This window comes from Chrysochloris asiatica, unplaced genomic scaffold (genome assembly GCF_000296735.1).
Source record: "Chrysochloris asiatica unplaced genomic scaffold, ChrAsi1.0 scaffold00518, whole genome shotgun sequence".
Taxonomy (NCBI): domain Eukaryota; kingdom Metazoa; phylum Chordata; class Mammalia; order Afrosoricida; family Chrysochloridae; genus Chrysochloris; species Chrysochloris asiatica.
Window position 1 is genome coordinate 599,259 of NW_006409036.1, and position 8,289 is coordinate 607,547.

An 8,289-nucleotide genomic window follows, 5' to 3' on the forward strand; every position below is an offset into this window, starting at 1 on the left:
CCATTTATAAGGAACTTCAAAAAGACTGTGTAAGAATTCCATTATCTCCCAGTCACATATGATTCTCAGCCCATGGACTGGTCAGGTAGATGTGCTTACATGGTACTTGACCATATGAGAAAAGTGAATTCTGAAGTTGAGCTTAAAAGATTACAAAAATCCCCCTGAAGTGGCCAGAATCAGGCCAGAGCCTCTTTCTATGGAACACCCTTTCCTCACATTATATTAGTATGCTCCAATGAAAGACCAAGACTTCTCTTCTTGGTCTGTGTTCTACGGAGAGCTCAACTTCTCAGTTTAGTAGCAGTTTGATACCTTGTCTTAGGAACTTTAATGTTTGTTTAACAAATATGTGTTGCAACTGTGAGATATGCTAGGCACTGTGATAGACACAGAGGAAGTAAAATTCTATTCCCATCTATTTGCTGGACATCTGAGGGTCCATAGAATGTATCATGCTAACACAATATCTCATGATGCATTGATTTTCTCATTTACCTCTCAGTGTCAAGATTTCCCCTCCATTAAAATTCCTTGGGCACTAGCTCACTCTGGTCCCAGTGTCTCAAGAATATTCCATCACTGTTGCTATTTTTTTTAATTAAAAAAAAAGACTTCATGCCTTTTCCTGGTAGACTGGTTACAAAATGGGTTTGAGTCCTTGCAGTAAATCATAAACAGCTATCTCTATCCAACAAGCTTGAGTTTCTTCTTATTTGTTTCAAAAGATTTTGTAATCTAATATCCCAGATTGACAACTTCACTCTTGTCTGTTTCAGTAAAGTGAAAAGAAATAGATTCAGGAGCATGGATTTTACCCACTTTTCATATTTTCCCCACACCCTGTCCTGACTAACATCTTCCCTTCCTTAACTCCAGCTTAAATGCACCCTCCTAACAAAGGTTTTCCTTTTCTTTTAATATCTTCAACTAGATAAACTTCTGAAATACGCACATACAGCTTTCTCTACTTCTCAATCATAGTGTAGAAAATAGTAGTATTCCATTTCTGTAATTACATAAAATGTTGCAGATTTCACTGATTTGAAGAATTAAAGTTATTCTTACAATTAACAGTATAATAGTTTGAATATAGTAATATTTTATGTTATATATTATGCTGACATATTATGTTATATGATGATATTATGAAAGTACTATGTGAATGTGAAAGACATTGTTTTTTTTTTTTAAATAGATGAATGTAGGAGACCGCAATCACTGAGGTGTTGAGGCCCTGTGTCATGGACGAAAATCCTACATGATGGCTCCACTCAGGATGGCTAGCCAGGGACCCTGAGGGCTCAAGGAAGTAACCTCCGGACGTCCCAGGTTCATTGGCTTTTACGAACTCACTGTTGGGCTAGCTCTGTATAATTTTCTTTGGTCCTATTATTCATTCTATGCTTCGAACTCCAGTAATTGTAGCTTCTGAGAAAATGGTTTCTTATGTGCCCCTCTTAACGTCTCCACTGTGTTGGCAGTACTTAAGGTTTTGGGAACAAATCCCTCTGAGGAACAAACTCTGGCCACCTGGCAAGCATGGCAAAACTGTTCTTTATCAAGTTATTCAGTTATGTTTGGTGTTTACTCAATACAGGAGCTCTTAGTATCCGTGTACAATATTAATATTAAACCAAAAACTTCTTCTAAAGCTAAGGCCTAAAAGTTCCTAAGGCAAGTTTGCTGGGAGACACTGGAGAAAATTCCCCCAAGGAATTCACCCTAAGTAGATTGGTGACTTCTGGGGTTTTGTTCAAAGAATAATAGTGACAGCCTTCTCAAATCGTCCCCAGGTGCAGACCATTAACCTAGGCATCCTCCTTCCTCCTGCAAGCCTAGGCCAGGTAGCTGAAACAGCTGGATTCCTCCCAGACCTTTTGAATCCTTTTCAACTTTTCCCATTCAAGATTAGGTGCTATAGGTATGTTAATTAGCCTTGAGAAACCTCGAGTTTCTGCCTTGGAATTCGAACCTAAAAAGTACTATATAACAACTTGCTTGAATTTCTAGAAAATTAAGGATGTTAGATTATCAAGACAATTTGTGATATATGTTTTAGAATTTGTTCCTGTAAATCATTGTGCCCTGTTTTGAACGATTAATCACATTTCATTTCTGTACCCTGTCTTAATAATCCCCTCTTTCCTTTCTGCAAAGCCCCTCCCTGAAATAAAAAGAGGGTGCAGACTGAAGCCCGCATGCATTATGGCTTGCAGGGCATGCATTACAGGCAGGCATTACAGTTGGCAAGGCTTGCATACTGCTTGCATAGCCATGATGTTTACAATGCAGGATCTGTCTGCTGCCGGTGTTGCATCCACTCTGGTCTTGGGGAGTTTTGTGTTTTCTCTCGTTGCATCTTTGTGTGTACTCTTTATCTGTCTCTGTCACCGCCAGATCTCCCAACTTCGTGAACCGGACTCCCCTGTTGAGGCTGGTTCTCGACAGATGAAAGATTTAATGATAGACAAAACACACTAAAATAATTACGTTCCCCTTCCCAAATCATACAGAATGTTATTTTGGTCTTTTCTCTGAGCTATTTTCTTTAAAATGCCAGTTTTACATGTTTTGTCTCTTCTTAAATGACATAATTTTCTATACTAGTACTTATTTTTAAAGCTGAAAACTCTATCAGATATCATTTTCTGGTAACATTCTGAAGAAAAATAAGAGAATGGCTTTGTGTTAACATCAACTAAAAGGGGGGACAAAACCCCGCCAGTCACTTCTTTATATATTTATACAAAGCCTAGTCTCAATTATACCTTTTCATCCTTTTACTTCTACATACTGTTTCTGTTCAAAAGTAAAATCATTTCAAATTTAAGAATACATCAAAGTAAACTAAACTTGACAATACAGTTTCAGCATTAAATTTCACACAGCACACAGCAAGAATCCCTCCTTTTCATGTTTTCAGCATTGGGCATTTGCACAAATCCATGCACATAAAATTGGCCTAGGTCAAGGAATTCTCTCCATTTTCTGAGAGAAACCAACAATGTGAGTAATAAGAATTATTTAAGAAATAAAGCAAGGCACAGTGTGAAAACATACCGTGCTACAAAACTTTCAGTGTTCTCACCTCCTTCACAGACAAAGGAGAAAGGAAGCTCTGAGCCAGATAAAGACAATTGCTTTACCTAACTATAGAGTTGGACTTACAAACTCTGAACACTTTCTGGGATTCACAGCAAAATACATGGGGTCAGCTTTCTTTTATTTTACTCCCATAATATGCAATTTGAGACATTTATACATAGACTTAAGAACCCCTGGTGGCGCACTGGTGAAACTCTGGGTTGCTAACAGGAATGTTGCAGACTTGAATCCGTCAGCTGCTCTGCAGGACAAAGATGAGGCAGTCTGCTGTCCTAAAGATTTACAGTTTCGGAAACCCAATGGGACAGTGCTACTGCTTCTACTTGATTGTTATAAGTACAGAAAGACTCCGTGGCAATGAGTTTGGGATTTTTTTGAATTATATGGGTTAAGAGCTAGACTACTGACCAACACGTTGGCAGTTTGAACCCATCAGGAAGTACCTTGGAATGCAGCCGTGGTAATCTGCTTCTGAAAAGTCACAGCCTTGAAAATTCTACACAGCAGTTCTACTCTGCATACATGGGGTCACCTTGAATTACCATGGCAACCAACAACAACATGTTATCTAACAACTGATTTGAAAGCATTCATCGTTGTATACCTGGATCTAAAAGATGACTTTAACAATTAATTTAAATCAATAATTTACATCTAACAACCACAGGTTAGCAGTTCAAACCCACCAGTTGCTCCTTGGAAACTCTATACAGGGTCACTATGAGTTGGAATTGACTCAACAGCTCTTAACAATAATAGCAAACTTAGGTTGGTAACTTATTATTATTCACTGCTGCCGTTCTAAAAGATAGCACTCCCTCTTGATGAACGGGGATTTGTTTTTGTCTCCTCATGAGACAATAAAAAAATACTGTAAATACCATCAATATCCATGGTGATCATTAAAATGACAACTTAAAATAAAGATAATCCAATGTGTTGTACCTTTTAATTAAAGGTGCTACTTATCAACCAGTAGAAAAGATGAAGCTATGACTTCATTCCTTTTCAGATGAAGAGAACTCAGACTCTAATATATGGCTCATTTACATAGAGTTGTCAGAAAATGTCTCTTTTTTTAATTAAAGAAAGGCATAATATAAGGAATCTTCTAGGCAAGATTTGGCAAAATTTTTTAATCTAGTGATAATTGATCTTTAATTAATGATCAACTCTTTGAGATTCCTTACTCTATTAGGTAAGGAAGTTCCAGGCATAATGGTGGTTCTTTATCCAAAGGCTTTTATGTGGATTTGAATTGAATTCTATTAGGAAATTTTAAACATGCCTAGGCTACCTGATGCTGATTTAATGTGCAATTCTGGTTTAAACAATGATACCTAGTAAGGAAGTTTTACAGTTCTTTAGCAGGAAGAATTCTTTCCAAGAAGCCCACTAGTTTCATTTGGAAAATTATGTGATGTTATAGTCACCTTGAATGCTTTAACCAGAAGATGAATTCAGCATGTAACCTGAAATATATTGAATTACGTAATTTATTTAATAAGTCTTTTGCTCGTTTGTGGAAGAAAAATTGTTTATCTTCTATCAGTTTTACACGAATGAATATGATAATATATATTATTGACAATTTTGATCTGACAACTATACAACTGTTGCACTATTTTCTTAAATAAACTTCTTATAGTTTTTATTTTGTAAAGACCTGAGAGAGTTTATTTTCACAACTTCCACTTACTTGATTTTTAACCCCCATTAATTCCTGATGCATTTTATTTTTGTGTACTGAAATTGCAACCCAAAGGTTTTGTTTTTTCCAACCATTACAAGATGATTTATTAAAACAAACAAACAAAAAAGAAAAGTTCTCTCCTTCTTGAAATGGCCTAGCGGCAGTCCAAATCACAAGTAAAATCATTGCACTGAGGTGCCTTGTCAGAGTCCCCACTGGGAGTACTGCTCAACCCAGAGCTTTGACATGCAGCGCAAAGGACTCTGCTCCCAGACACTGACTTTAATGAAAGCCTGCAGCAATTTCACTGACTTGTCATTATTTATTTACTCACTTATTTTTGTAGTCTGCCGCGGAGTTGGTCCAGTGGCAGAACTTACACTGATCCTGTTTTCCAAATGTGTGAATTGTGCTCTTTACCCAATGTATGGAGTCTGGGGGTGGTGTTCCAGGTCTACCTTATGCTTTTTTAAAGTTTTTTAAATTGTGAATTGAGTGATAGTTTACATGCAAGAGCATCAGCTTTACACTTATCCTATCGTATTTCGTTTCAACCCAAATTTAACTTCCTTTTCAACACACTGATACTTTCCTTTGCAGCTGCTGCTTGAAGTACGGTGCTTCATTTCAGCAGAAATTAAAACCACCTAAACTGCCTTCTGGATACTCTTAGCCTTCACGAGAGAGAGTGACATGTTGACAGTGCACGAGAAGCAAAAATACATTCTGTAAGATGCTCTCATCAAAGAGATTACGCCTCTACTGTAGGCTCAGTGAACATCCAAGACACAGGAGTCTAAGGATGGTGAAAATTCAGACCATGTTTCCTGTCAGGAACTTGACTTCTCAGCCTTACACACACAGTGCTACTTAATAATATTGTTATTGTTAAGTACCGTTAGGCTGATTCTGAATCATAGGGTTTCTGAGGAGCGGCTGGAGAGTTTGAACCGCCAACCCGCCGTTGAAACAGACCTTGCGGTCCAATGCGAATCCCACAGTGCCACACCAGGACTCCTTTACTACAATTAAAAACATACAGGAGTCCTGGTGTGGCGCCACAAGGTAAATACTGGACTGCTAACCCCAGGGTCGGTGGTCCAAATCTATCAGCTGCTCTCCCAAAACCCTACACAGGGTCGCCAAGAGCAGGGACTGAGTCGATGGCAATTAACAACAACAACATATATATTTGTTGTTGCTGTTGTTAAGTGCCGTCGAGTAAGTACCTACCCATAGCGACCCTGCATAGGGTTTCCGAGGAGCGGCTGGTGAGCCTGAACCACCGCCTCTGTAGCTCGAACTGACTTTGCAGTCCAGTGCATTAACCCATAGCACCACACCAGGACTCCAAAAGATAAAAATGGGAAATTAATGTGTCTTTTATATCAAGATTTGCATATTTTTATCTAAATAGAGATTTTTCTAGGTAAAAGCCAGCCACTCTTATAGCAGAACTTTTCCCTTCTAGATAATAATCTGAAATTGTGACATCTAGTTTCTTCAACTGTTGTGGTCTGTAGATGTGTAGACACTCACAGAGACTATCCCATAATCCTTTCTCCTGATACCCTACTGATAATGATGACTTTCCTTTTATTCAGAATCGACTGTCAATTTATCAAATTGAAAGAGTGAAAACAATGGTGAGGCAGTGTGGGATTGTATGTGGTCAGAAGTATTTGATAAAACACTGGAACGTCAGTGAATGGCATTTATCTGTGTTCTCTAGTCCTTTGGGGAAGGAAGGAAGAGCAATCATTATGGGTTACCCTGCATGACAGAAACACATTAAAAGGTCTGTTAGGATGAAGAAATCCAATGGGATAAGAGATGTACATGGAGCTGCAAACTGTTTCCCAAGGGTTAAAACTGGCACATATTTGAATTTTTTTTCTCTCTTAGTTACAGAGAAATAAATATCACAGGGAGTGTAAGACAAAATACTACTTTATTGAAGAAGGACATGGGAAGTTACCTCCTAAACCCATACAATTGTAAATACTTCCCCTACACTGCCTCAAATCTATTTGACTAATTCCAGGTGATGAGAAAATACAGTTGAATCTTCCAGAGGTCCCATGAGTGGTTCCACCTCCTTACCCTTCCTGGGAGTACAGCTTCTGACTTCCACAGTGGTACAAGAAGAAACCACATTGGTGAACTCATCCCTGCTAATATCTGCATAAAGTGCAGCATCATCCCAAGTGCTGGGTAATGGGGTATGTATGAGGACCCTCTCTTATTGGTAATAATTATAGGATTATCCATAGGAATAATGAATAAATGCAAGTTTAATGATATAAAGTCCTGCTAAACAAGAGTCCCTGATTCTGGACATGCTAAAATGTCTTTCTTTTTTAAATCTCTCTTCTCCGTTTTAGCTCTCCTTCATGGGGCCTCTCTCTCTGAACCACATTTCTTCTGGCTCACTACATTTATTTTTTCCCACTATTGTTGGAAGTATCAGTTTAACTTCATTCAACTATTTGTTCATTTAGTCAATTACAAAACATTTATCCAGCATGAAATTATATTCTAGAAACAAAGACACTAACAGACATCGTTCTTTTATTTTAAGGATCTTACAATTTACTCAGGGCAACGAACATAAAATAAACATATGCTGTATCTTGTGATGACGAAACAATCCTACTGAATTGCATCAGATAATTGCCCTCTTCCTAGGGAGTCAAGTGAAGACTTCACAGAGAAGTTTATGTTCCTACCGAGCTTTTAAGGAAAAGGCAGCAAAGAAATAAATGTTGAGATGAATTAAAGTGTGACGTGTGTTTAGAAAATTACACATAGTGTTTAATATCTGATCAATAATGAATGCGTGGCATGCAAAGTGAAATATGAGCCTTGCCAAGTAACTGAGAGCTTTATACTTTGGCAGCAGGATTGACACTTAATTCTGAAATTAGTGGAGAGTTCATACAAAGTGTTTGGTAGAGAATGTCCACCACCAGGCGTGTCCGGTTTAGAGATTTCCCTGGTCAATGTAAAGAACAGGCTCTTTCTGTTGACAAAACCATAGAAAGATGAGGGTATGAAAATAGCACAGTAAAAGTGGGGAATACATTCACCAGCTGAATCACAGTATAGCCAAAAATCCAGTGAACAGTAGACGGCATGCTTGACATTTAAAACTCATTATTTTCATTAATGATTTAATCCCTTTGTGAATTGGCATCCCGATTCTGATTTTAGAGATAAAGAATAGAAGTGATTTGGCTTGTTCAAAGCCAGTAATGGAGTCTGTGTGAAGCTATAGATTGCTGTTCCCAAAGTGTTTGCATTTGATTAATATTTTTACATTTTAATACATTTCTATATTTTCACTGTTATATAGTTACAGAAAAATTGAAAATACAGTACAGTGCCCATAAATCCCAACTCAGTCTTCCATCCAGAATCTCAAATTATACTTATTTGTCAAATCTCCTTGGACTCTCTGGCTGTGACAGGTTCCCTGATTTTCCTTG